Source organism: Haliotis rufescens, unplaced genomic scaffold, assembly GCF_023055435.1.
Source record: "Haliotis rufescens isolate VD_foot unplaced genomic scaffold, xgHalRufe1.0.p SCAF_13, whole genome shotgun sequence".
In the NCBI taxonomy this organism is placed as follows: domain Eukaryota; kingdom Metazoa; phylum Mollusca; class Gastropoda; order Lepetellida; family Haliotidae; genus Haliotis; species Haliotis rufescens.
The window spans coordinates 34635068-34648800 of NW_025963813.1; positions in this window are offsets into that span (position 1 = coordinate 34635068).

A 13733-nucleotide genomic window follows, 5' to 3' on the forward strand; every position below is an offset into this window, starting at 1 on the left:
TGCGACGTTCAACAACAAACAAGCAAGATCACATTAAGAATTTCTTTCAACATCTGCAATGGATTGCAGTTACGACAACACTAAGTGTGTGTTAAGGCTAAAATGAAAAGGCATTTTTGTAGGTTTCCGTTCAGAACTTCTTAATACGAGCTGGTTTTGTTGGGGGTTGGCAGCGTACATGTACATCCTGTAACGTGCATCGTGTGTCGCGATTTCTTCCAGAAGTAGGAGAAAGAGCCCTTTAACTCAAAACCAAGTTCCGTATTTTTAGTGCAAAAAGTGGACCTGATGGTAAGAAGGTTTGCAGTCAGTCAAATGCATATGTCCTTTAATTTCCGTAACACTTGTTATATTGCTATTTCAGTCGACCCGTGAAGATCCGGGATAGAATAGGTCTTCAGCAACCCATGCTTGCCGTAAAAGGCGACTATGCTTGTCGTAACAAACACAAAACAAAAAACAAACTATATTAAGTGCATTGTGTGTTGTAATTGTAAATATTCAAATGTTGGAAGAAGCATGTTATTACCATTGCTCCAGCCATCGGTGGCTTCGTCATAAGGCGCGGCCGTGAGGTCACAGCTAGTCTCTTCAAGGTGATCCAAAAGGTCAAGGTCATTTAGAAGTTTTTCCTGTTGGAACTCGGTTAGTTTTTCTCCAGGGAGAACGTTGAAATCTGATCGCCATTTCTTGAACGTGAAACCTGGGAATTATAGAGTTTTATAAAAAAACATTGATTTACACTTAATAACGATTATATTGCAAAGTTGAATGCACGTATGTTCCTATAGTGAACAGGGAGGTCAGCCAATACGAACTCCGCTTTTGGTAGATATTTCGTATGGTTAAGGAAAGGGTGGTATCTCTTTCATTTATTTTCATCAGTCGGAGGTGAGGTGAAATGGGGTTTAACGTCGCGTCCAAAATTATTGCACTTATATAGCGACGTGCATGTACGTGTATGTGTGTGTCTGCTTGTACTAGTCCGGACTGATGCCGATTTATAGTGCTAGCTCACTGAGATACCATGCCGCAGTTTAACATGAATACCCAACTCAGATAGTGTATACTGACTCCGAGCCGACCAGTCCTTGGTTTAGCCCCTTAATGCCGAGCGCCAGACAGGGTAAAAACAAGTACCATCTTTTAACGTCTTTTGGTATGACGCAGCCGGGGACCGAACCCCGGACCTTCCGCTCTGCGGGCGGACGCTCTACAACTAGACCACGGAGGCGGTCTCATCAGTCGGAAGATGACGTAGCAAGAATCAGATCCGATACTAATAACTTACAGAAACGATTGGCGTCATCGGCTGAAACGACAGCGATTCATTTCGTTATTGTATTTCAAATAGATATATAGGATATATTCTGTGGCATTGTAAATGCATCTATCTATGTATAATCTATATAGATGCTACGTATCAGCAGGGGGTATCTACCTACCGGGAACCGTCTCCTTGCTGTTCCAGTCTCTGGTCAGTCTGGGCAGCCGGACATCAGTCAGTACCTGGATGTCTTTGTCACATGGCTGTCCCGCCTCCGAGCATACAGACACACTCAGACTCATCAAGTACTTTCTTGACCTCTTCAAATCCGTTACCTTAAACCTGAGACCAAATAGTTCAGTGGATAATGTGTCGTCTAGAGTTACAAACACACGGGGAGGTGGAGAAGCCCCTTTCGGATGAAGTTGCAGTATAGCTACAAGCGTCGTAAAAACACTCACTCACTCAACCAGTTTGACATCATACCAGTCATGTATTCTTACTTAGTTTGGGTTTTAACGAGCGCTTTCCGACATTGCTTTCGCGTAGCCATCCCTCTCTAAATATGCCGGCACATTCGCACGTATCTGTAAATACGTGCATCAATTTGAGATTATAGTGACTGCAGATTCTGTCAGTGTGAAGTTGTGCTAACGGATGGGGAAGTGGTCTATTATTGTTCCACGACCTGTGCTAGTGGGTTCGAATCTCAGCTAAATACTGGTTTGATTATTGGTCTTGCAGCTCCATACATGCTACCCGATGGGTTACATCGAAGTGGTCAACGTCTGTGACGCGAACTTCCCTAACATAAAATAAGCAGTGATATAACGTTCAAAGCCACGTTCAACACTCTGTCACCATTCAGACTTCTGGATATACACAAAGAGCAATACAACATCAGGGCGTAACGGTAACATGGTTGAGTACACTTGCGTCATAGTTCCCTTGAAGGATTTAAAATGTCTTACTTGATTTTGGCAACTCCGTTCAAGTTGAAGTTTTCTTCGGTTCCTAAAATATATAATCAACGACACAGGTTACGGGAATATGAAATAGCCAATGTACACGTAACGTTTTACACATGTAAAGTGAATGTTGTCATACACCGCAGTCAGCAATATTCCAGCTGAATCTCGGTGGCTTGTCAATAATCGAGTCTGATCAATTCAATGCATTGACCGGCAGCCTGTCAAAAATCGAGTCTGATCAATTCAATGCATTGACCGGGAGCCTGTCAAAAATCGAGTCTGATCAATTCAATGCATTGACCGACAGCCTGTCAATAATCGAGTCTGATCAATGCAATGCATTGACCGGCAGCCTGTCAATAATCGAGTCTGATCAATCCAATGCATTGACCGTCAGCCTGTCAATAATCGAATCTGATCAATTCAATGCATTGACCGGCAGCCTGTCAAAAATCGAGTCTGATCAATTCAATGCATTGACCGGCAGCCTGTCAAAAATCGAGTCAGACCAATTCAATGCATTGACCGGCAGCCTGTCAAAAATCGAGTCTGATCAATTCAATACATTGACCGGCAGCCTGTCAAAAATCGAATCAGACCAATTCAATGCATTGACCGGCAGCCTGTCAAAAATCGAGTCTGGTCAATTCAATGCATTGACCGGCATCCTGTCAATAATCGAGTCTGATAAATTCAATGCATTGACCGGCAGCCTGTCAAAAGTCGAGTCTGATCAATTCAATACATTGACCGGCAGCTCGTCAATAATCGAGTCTGATCAATTCAATGCATTCATGACTGACATGCGCAAGATGACAGACAATCAGCAAAGTCACGAAGGCTGACCATTCGATCCCCCGTAGCCGGTTCTAATTACGACACGCCAGGAATACCTCAGACACATTTGTCCTGGAATCTCAACGGGAAGATATGTAAAATACATGTCGTAACGTTTATACGAGTACGTGTGATCACCAAGACACTTTCTTAAATACGAACATCGCAGGGGTTTAAGATAATGCGTATCGGTCCGTGTAGTCTGTCACAGCAAGGACTTATTTAGTATTTCAAACCAAATGTTCTTGGGTTTTTTAAATTATTTAAATGATACTTGCTGCAGATGTGAGATCGATAGTCGGCTTCATTATTTCCAGGTGGAAGAAAAATGGACTTTTAGAAATATTGAAAGGCTTGCCTTAAGAAAGGTAAACAATTCATGTAAACTATTGTCTTAAATTTGACTTTGTGTGGATATCCCAGGATGTTGGCAATAAAGATATGTTCAAGCAGAGACGCTTTGACAATCTACAGCAAACCTGGAGCGGTAAAGTCAACAACTTATAAGACTTATAGTATTCTAAACATTTTAAATCACTTTTAAACATTGAAATTTAAACATTGAAAACTACTTAAAATATTCCTCTGCCACCTCGTCTGAACATATCAAGGATTTTATCACACTTCAGATGCAGCAACTTTAACATTGCAATAAATTCAGGAAGACGCCATTCTACTGTGTCAGCTTAATGTTGGAGGAAAGCCCGAAGTGATGCAGGTCTCAGACGTTTACCACTTCGGTGAAACCCACGAGCACGGGTATGATGCTGGAAACCTAGAAACATAAACGGGGCGAACCGGGATTCTAACCCACAATCATAGGTTTCTGGCGCGCCCAGGGGACGCAACTCTGCACAGCGAATCGCGGCGCATTAGACGTGCCCCCCCAATATTATGTCAATGCATACACATGTACTCACATGTTAACGTACAGAATCAAATGTGAATCACTAATAAACTTCCACATATGAATGTTAACTTGAACCTACCCCACTTGTAAGTATGCAAACTTCTATGGTGGACGAGCTTCTCTATTCCCACACTGAGAACCCGGTTGTCGTGATCGAGGTTGACCTTCACGCTGAATGTACGTCCAAGTTTCTCGGAAGTGACACAGCATTCAACGGCCGTGCACGTCTCCGGGATATGACAGGAGATGCCGTCAGGGAGGTTCTTCAGGGACAGATCTCTCCCACAGGCTGGAACAATCCCACAATACTTGTGACAATACTTGATATATTTTGTTCGAAAATAACCATTGCCTGCTTTTGGGATTAAAACAAAGCTTGACAGTGTTGATCGAGCGAATCATATATGAACAAGATCATAACACATTATCTGTGAATGCTGTTAAATCTGACTCACGTTTGGTGAGAAAAAAGGGTCGTAGTGATGTCCATTTATAGAATTATGCATTGGAAATTAAAAGACTTCTATACAGAAGAGTATGGTCGGAGCGTGGCATTATGCATTCTGAGTATTCCGTTGTATTGCGCTTTTATTGAACACAAATAAATACTATCAAGCCAATGGTTAAATACATTAATATCGATGGCAAATCTAGATGCATAATCAGTGAGAAAACTGGGAGTCAAACCCATGTGATCATATGTTTCTGGAACTCTGCACAGACCATCGTGCCACTTGTACCGAAAATGTAGTAAATACATTACGCATTATGTATTCAGACATTAATACAACCTTCGATACACAGTGGTACGTGTTGTCTGAATACGCAACTCAAAGCACTCTCTTGTCCAAACAACAATTCGACCGCCTCCGTGGTCTAGTGGTAGAGCGTCCGCCCGGGGAGCGGAAGGTCCGGGGTTCGATCCCCGACCGCGTCATACCAAAAGACGTTAAAAGATGGAACTTGTTGTTACCCTGTCTGGCGCTCGGCATTAAGGGGCTAAAACAAGGACTGGTCGGCTCGGAGTCAGTATACTGTGTCTGACTGGGATATTCATGTTAAACTGCGGCATGTTATCTCAGTGGGCTAGCACTATAAATCGGCATCAGTCCGGACTAGTACAAGCAGCCACACAAACACACACACGTACATGCACGTCGCTATTTAAGTGCAATAATCTTGGACGCGACGTTAAACCCCATTTTACCTCACTTCACCAAACTACAATTCAACTCTCGTTTAAGGGGACAGCCCCAACTCGTGACACGTGTATCTGATAGGAACAACTTCAATGCACGATGACAGTTATTTGCGTACCGTTGTTCCAACCATGAGACTGTGGCTTGAATCTGCCCTGTGTCCGGTCACACATAGGGTCCAGTACGTACTGGTGGATGTCTAGTGCAGTCTCCAGATTGGCGCGCTCCACCGGTGTCATAACTGACCCTATGTTATTGTCCCTCTTCCACTTTGCCAGAGAGAAATCTGAAACACACATGGATACTTTGCATAACATGCCTGTGGGGTTGGAATAGATCCCAGCTACCTACACTTGTCCATGGTGCCTCCGGGTTAGAATAGACCCATGAGGATTCCGGGGTAAAATAGGGCTTCAGCAACCCATGCTTGCCGTAAAAGGCGACTATGCTTGTCGTAAGAGGCGACTAACGGGATCGGGTGGTCAGGCTCGCTGACTTGGTTGATGCATGTCATCGATCCCAATTGCCTGGATCGATGGTCATGATATTAATTACTGCATTGTCTGGTCCAGACTCGATTATTTACAGGCCGCCGTCATATAGCTGGAATATTGCTGAGTGCGGCGTTAAACAAAAAAACAAACAAACCAAACCGGGTAAGAATAGATCCTCAGCAACCTAATTGTATGATGGTCGTAGTAAGTGAATATGTGAATAGAGTGGTCATGCTCGGTGACGTCTTTCTCTTTGGGTCTTTGTACCCCGGCTGAGGTTGTTCATAAAGTCAATTTCGTTTGTCTGATCTAATCTCGAATAATGACTGGTCTAATCTCGTATATTTACAGGTCTAATCTCGAATACTTACAGGTCAAGTAGAAACAAATCACTGATATGCATATATACCGTTATCATTGATATCTCTGTGAGATTACGTACGAGAAAGTATATATGACGTGGTTATACTAGCACTGACATCAACATAGAAACGCCACATGCGACGCAGTTCGGGGACATGAATCTCGTTGGTTGGGCCCTCGGGTTAGAGTTGTAGACCAAGGATTATAGTTAGGGTCGAATCTTGAACTCGAAAGCAAAATACCTGGTCCTGTCACAACTAAGGGACGCAACTCTGGGTGGAGCGTGTCTCCAGATGAAACCCGATCACTTAATGACTGTATATTGTCGTGATTTGGTTATCGGTCTGTGATTTGTCGGCGATTGGTCGGTGATCGGTCAGTGATTGGTCAGTGATTGGTCAGTGATTGGTCAGTGATTGGTCAGTGATTGGTCAGTGATTGGTCAGTGATTGGTCTGTAATTGGTAAGTGATCGGTCAGTGATTGGTCGGTGATCGGTCAGTGATCGGTCAGTGATTGGTCAGTGATTGGTAGGTGATTGGTCATTGATCGGTCAGTGATTGGTCAGTGATCGGTCAGTGATCGGTCAGTGATCGGTCAGTGATTGGTCTGTAATTGGTAAGTGATTGGTCGGTTTATAGGTCCTACCTTGAAGTGGGGTTCCCGTGTCACAATCGGGCACGGGCAGCTTCACGTGTTTGGCAACAGGTACAACCAGCTGACATGGCTTGCCAGGGTCGTAACAGGCGCTGATGTTCAGGGTAAGTGCTATTTCCTTCTGGGTTTGGAAATAGTCTATGATAAAACTGAAAGGAAAACACAGATATGGTTATAACGAATCCTTCGACTTGCTATTCAGTGACGTGAAATTACGTAGATATTTCTATATTGTTTTTCTACAGATAGGTTGTTGAAGGTGTCATTGGAAGAGATAGTGAGTGAGTGAGTTGGGTTTAACTCCCCTTTTAACATTATTCCAGTTATATCACGGCGTGTCAGCTTAATGTGGGAAGAAAGCCCGAAGTGATGCAGGTCTCAGGCGTTTACCACTTCGGTAATGGTGCAGACAAACCTAGAAACATAATCGGGGCGAACCGGGATTCTAACCCACAATCATAGGTTTCTGGCGTGCCCAAGGGACGCAACTCTGCACAGTGAATCGCGGCGCCTCAGACGACAGGGCCACCAGTGTCCCCCGGAAGAGACAGTTTTGATTATGGTGGCCATGAGTGAGTGAGTGAGTTGGGTTTAGCGCCGCTTTTAACAGTATTCCAGTCATATCACGGCGTGTCAGCTTAATGTGGGAGGAAAGCCCGAAGTGATGCAGGTCTCAGACGTTTACCACTTCGGTGAAACCCACGAGCACGGGTATGGTGCTGACAAGCCTAGAAACATAATCAGGGCGAACCGGGATTCGAACCCACAATCATAGGTTGATGGCGTGCCCAAGGGACGCAACTCTGCACAGCGAATTGCGGCGCCTTAGACGACTGGGCCACCCGTGCCCCCTGGTGGCCATGAACAGTGTTTCAGACATACTACTGACTATGGGCTAGTGTAATGCAGGTTATACACGTGAAACCAACTCCATGTCTGGGGCTGACAAAGCAAAGACAATAACCATGGTGAAATGGGGATTTGATCCCCCTTACATGCTTTAGGACAAAAGCTCGAATTTCGGAACCGAAGACCACCCTAGTTTAATCATGCATGACCGGCTAAATATACTATTGACACAAACCACTTACTCAGCTCTGAACACTCCCTTCATGTGCATGGTGTCTGGAGTTCCTGCAGAGATTAAATAAAAAAACTCGCTTAAAATCACATAATATTATCTAATCTCGTGCTTGTAATGTGTGGTAAACATACCATAATGAGCAAGACTATTTTTTATGATGAAAAGGCTGATTTCGATTATGCTTTTTTTCTTTAAATTTGTTTCTTTGCAACAAATGATTGTTGTGTCAGTTTAATGCATTTGTGTTGCCATGTATACACCAGGTATCGGTATATTTCCATGAGGCATAACATCTTCATGCTTGCCACTGATTGCAAATGACCATAGTATCCGTTATTATGTACTTTAGGAATAAGTATTAAGCCTTACCCCAGTGGTATTTGAACAATACTTTCTGGTACTTGAGACTTTCAATGGCGAGGATGAGAGTTGATCTACAGACGTCAAGGTCTAGCTTGTAGTTGATGTTCCGTTTTAGGAGGGGGACGTCCAGACAACACTCCACCTTCATACACGACGACGACATCTTACACGAAGTGGTCGTGGGGAGGGTGTCCAAGGTCATGCTCTTCCCGCATGCTAGGTGACAAGGAACACGTGGTATAGTACCTGCTCCGACCCCCGTCACAAAGCGATCTTAGTGCTAAGACCAGCTTAACGTCCACACTTTAACATAGACTTACGGCAGTCGTAGCGCTAAGATCGCTTTGTGGAACGGGCCCCAGGTATGTAATACTATTTCTTTCTGAACAGATGATATTGTATTGATATCTGTGCAATCAGAAACGTTCCGAGAACATAATTTCAAGCTTCCATTCTTCTTATCTCATTGACGTTTGTTCTAATAAGTTACAACCTCAAGATGTGTACTGTCGTTTTGGTAGAGATTTGATGTCAATATTTTTTAATAAACTTTGTCTAAATTTAAAGTCGTAGGATTCAAACACATTTCTCAAAATATTTGTAGAAGGGATATGAGCGTAATAGTAAGATCGCTTTGTCGACCAAGCAATCCGTTCTCAATCGATAAAGCCGTGTTTGGACATTGCGGATCATGGATCACTGATACAGGTTATACTGTGTTGAAAAAACAATTCTGCACAAATCTAGCAACTATTTGTTGATCTATAAAGAAGATAAAATCAGCCTCTTTACACGAGCTCCATCCGTTGGTGCCCCGTCCGAGGAAGGTACAGGCCTTTGAGTTCATGTGATGAGCAATGCCGAGCCCGGCCAACAGACGCTTCTCATCCTTGGAGTCCAGAGAGGCCGTCAGTGAGGGCACGTAGTCCATGATCTGGAACCCTGGATCAGAATGAACATCATACATCCCGTTAACCAGCTTCGACAAGGATCATTGCAAAGGAATAGTTACAGAGACTAGCGTGTGATATATATCAGCCCATGGTGTCGATGATAGCTCAATTATCAAGTAACGCTACCCTCACTAATATATAGACATATATCGAAGAAAACTGGAATTAATAACAAGACAACTCCACTTTGTGATTTCCGCAAACGTCTAAGACCTGGAGCTTTCCCACTAGAGTAAGCTGACACACTGTGATAGCTGAAGTGTTGTTTAAAGCAGCGTTACACTAAACTCGCTCACCCATACATGTACGAGTGAGTGAGGGAGTACGGTTTTACGCCGCTTTTAGCAATATTCCAGCAATATCAGGGCGGGGGACACCAGAAATGGGCTTCACACATTGTACCAATGTCGGGAATTGAACCCGGGTCTTCGAAGAGCGAACGCTTTAACCACTAGGCTACCCGACCGCCCCCATACATGTACGATGAAACATCTTGTTTGAAGGAACATGGGTTGAATGGCTACTCTCTCAATCGTTTGAGTTGTTTGGTCTCCTTAGTCACCTTGAACTCGGGATAGTCAGGGATGTATGAATTCAATGACCCACAAGCCTAACGAGAGTAGCTGGACCCATTTTGAAGCTGTGTGTCCGGTGAATTTTACACCACATATTCCATCAATATCACCGCAGGAGACAGAACTGGGCTTCTGATATTGAACACATGTGGGGATCGAACCCCTGGCTAAGGCGTGACGAGGGAACGTTTTATAACCTCCAGGCTACCGTAGGTGAGGTGAAATGGGGTTCAACGTCGCGTCCAAGATTATTGCACTTATATAGCGACGTGCATGTACGTGTGTGTGTTTGTGTGGCTGCTTGTACTAGTCCGGACTGATGCCGATTTATAGTGCTAGCTCACTGAGATACCATGCCGCAGTTTAACATGAAAACCCCACTCAGATACAGTATACTGACTCCTAGCCGACCAGTCCTTGTTTTAGCCCCTTAATGCCGAGCGCCAGACAGGGTAACAACAAGTACCATCTTTTAACGTCTTTTGGTATGACGCGGCCGGGGATCGAACCCCGGACCTTCCGCTCTCCGGGCGGACGCTCTACCACTAGACCACGAAGGCGGTCCTAGGCTACCGTAGCTCTTCTGAAGGTGTAATAACGTCCTCCACGTACCCGGTGGTGGTGTCGGCAGTTGAAACTGGCACGGCTGTGACGTCAGCAGGGTGTTCTCCAGGACGGGAATGGTGGTGGGACATGCCTGTCTGGCTGCAGGGCACACCTTCAGTTTCAGGTCAACAATAAACGCCTTCTGGTCCCGATGTTTCTTGACGTTAAACCTAAAGGACAAACAATATGCTACCATTTGTCTTTCGTTGCACCCTGACTCCCCGGTTCCCCAACACACCACACAACGCCAAGTAAAACATGCCTGGCTCCAGTATCTTCATTGAATGTAGCATACGTGATTGTATTTCCTTTATTTTCAGATATGTCACACTGCGTTCATGGCCCATTAACATTCCCAATATAATTTGATGTAAAGTGAGTGAGTATGTTTTTTTACGTCGTTTTTAGCAATATTCCAGCAATATCACGGCGGGGGACACCAGAAATGGGCTTCACACATTGTACCCATGTCGGGAATCGAACCCGGGTCTTCGGCGTGACGAGCGAACGCTTTAACCACTAGGCTACCCGACCGCCCCTTTTATGTATAGTGATCGTACTTTCTGAGGAATTCTAGAACTAAGTAACAGGTGGTTGCTGCTACGTAATCGGAGCCTAGAACTAAACCCCACGTGGACACGGATATCGTCGTCACTGCAAAAGGTGCTTTATATATATATGTGTATGTAGACGCTCCAAACATAATCGTTAGAGGCGCTATATCCTCTGAGCAGAGATGGGTCCCTTCGAAACCTCTGACGATGGTTCCGAATCCCGGTTCGAGCTAATTATGTTTCTAGATTTGTCAGCACCATACCCGTGTTCACAAAATAGGTAAACGTCTTAGACCTACATCACTTCGGGTTTTCCACCCACATAGAGCTGCGCGCTAAGATACAACTTAAATACCATCCAAAGCGGCTTTAAACTAAACTCACTCACTCACTCTAAACATATTTGCGCGGGTTTGTGGCTGAGTGGTGTTTGGATTAAGGAGGTTTACTGTACAGTTAAATATGTTACATTATATAACACGTATGTCTATCTTTAGTATCACATATTGAGATACGATTTCCCCCCCCCCCCCCCCCCCCCAAGTAAGCACCCTGCAACTGATAATACACTGCACCGTTAACAAGCATCGTCTGAGTATAAGAACCCGCATATTTTTTTGTTCTGAAATAAACAACTGTATATCTGTACTTACTCGACTTTGATGAGACCACGTAAGTCAATTACTTCCGTTTTACCTGAAACAGCCATGATATAATTATATTTGAGAGTAAATGTTTGAACGCGTCTTAATGTTTTTTTACCCCAAAACACATGTGCGTCAGATGGTTCATGTTTTATCTACAATAGTTTAACCAGAAACAGTTGTATATATCACAGCAGACAAAAATGACGAGATCGATAAACATTCCAGGTGTAGGAATACATACAGTGACGTGACACGGATCAGGTGATCGTTTAATTTATGCACAAAATTTGACACGCCCACAAAGTCAGTAGCTAATCAACGGAGAGTAGTATCAAAACAAAGTCCATAGGACCTGTCAATCAAGGCGAGAAGAACTGCAACAGTCATTCGGCCTTCGGTTTCAAACGGTAGTTTGGACAATGAATATGCATGAATTTCGCTAAATGTCCTGTGCGTAACGATACAACGATACAACGATGGGCGTGGCTTAATGTTCTACATTCGTTGGGAAATGAATGCAATAACAATTAAATGAATACAAGGAAAAATATTTTTTTTCAATCTAACATAGTTTCACCGACTAAAGGTTATAATACCATCTATGCAAAGTACCCACTGACTACAATGTAGTCGTCATTTAACTCAACGCAATACCGTCAACTCCTAACGAAGATCAATATCGAAAACAACATGGACGCCAAAACGACGTTACCATTCGACATATCAGGTAGACTTACCCCACTCGTAGTCGAACAATGAATAACTGAACAACAGCTTTTCTATTCCCACTTTCATGGTGTTACTGCAGGCGTCAATGGTGAGGAATGTTCTGAAGTTTCTCTTCACCTCTGAAGCTTGGAGACAGCACGAGACGCCCGTGCAGGAGTCTGACACGTGACAGGTGGCGGTTGATGGCAAGGGTTTGAGAGAAATGGATCTCGGACAGTCTGTTCAACAAAGATGATGAAATGAGTGAGTGAGTTCGGTTTAACGCCGCTTTTAAAAATATTCCAGTTATATCGCGGCGTGCCAGCTTAATATATGAGGAAAGCCCGAAGTGATGCAGGTCTCAGACGTTTACCACTTCGGTGAAACCCCCGAGCACGGGTATGGTGCTGACAAACCTAGAAACATTATCGGGGCGAACCGGGGTTCGAACCCACAATCATAGGTTTCTGGCGTGCCCAAGGGACGCAACTCTGCATAGCGAATCGCGGCGCCTTAGACCACTGGGCCACCCGTGCCCCGGATGATGAATTGAAATGATCACTTATGATGACAGTTTCCAGTGATTATAACGCCATCAACATAATATTGGTGTCTGTGTTGTATATCTTTTCTTCACGAATTTGCTTGCAATAGCGATCCAGGGGGCACATGACATTGTTTCAGTGTTCAAATTTGGTTGATCTGACGTTGATACTTTGAAAATCATTCTACCAACATCATTTGTAACATTGGCCTTTCCTATTCAAAGATGTGTTGAAATGCGACATTGTTTTCAACATTGATTCAACTTTAGGATTTCAATATTTTAAAGTTTATGGAAATCTGACATCGTTTTCAACATTGGCCTTTCGATATTTGAAAATATCTTGAAATCTGACATTTTTTTTAACATGCATTCAACATTGGCCTTTTGATATTGAAAATATTCCCGGCGTGTATTTGGGCATCGAAATAAATAGATACTAGGTAAATGTCACTGATGCAAATTTGGGTATGTCCTCCACATGTCTACCATAACATTTTCTTGCAAGAATTTAATTTCGAAATAATTGATTTAAAGTGTATGACTACTCGAACTACAATAAAAACTCGTTGACACGGTGAACATCGTATGTGACTCCAGAGTTACGACCCACCTCTCTTCCAGCCGTTCTTGGCTCCCTTGAAGGGCTGGCTGTAGGCCTGACACTGACCGGTCAGCAGGAACCGGGTGATATCCAGTTCCTTCAGGATGTCTGCTGACAGTTGGGCGTTCATCGTACCCCCCTTTTCAGCAACCCACTGCTTCACGGAGAATTCTTGAAGATTGATATTAATTCATTAACGTCAATGTTAATATCATTTCGGACATTAAGCAGATACTGCTCCATCAGTTTATATATCATAGGTTGGTTAAACTGTTTCCAGTTTATGGGATGGATGCGTGAACGTCGGTGACAAGAAATTGTTTTATGCTTATATATAACACAGAATGTCTCCAGCAGAGGTTATTTTATATTTTATATTTTTGTCTTATGAAACATAT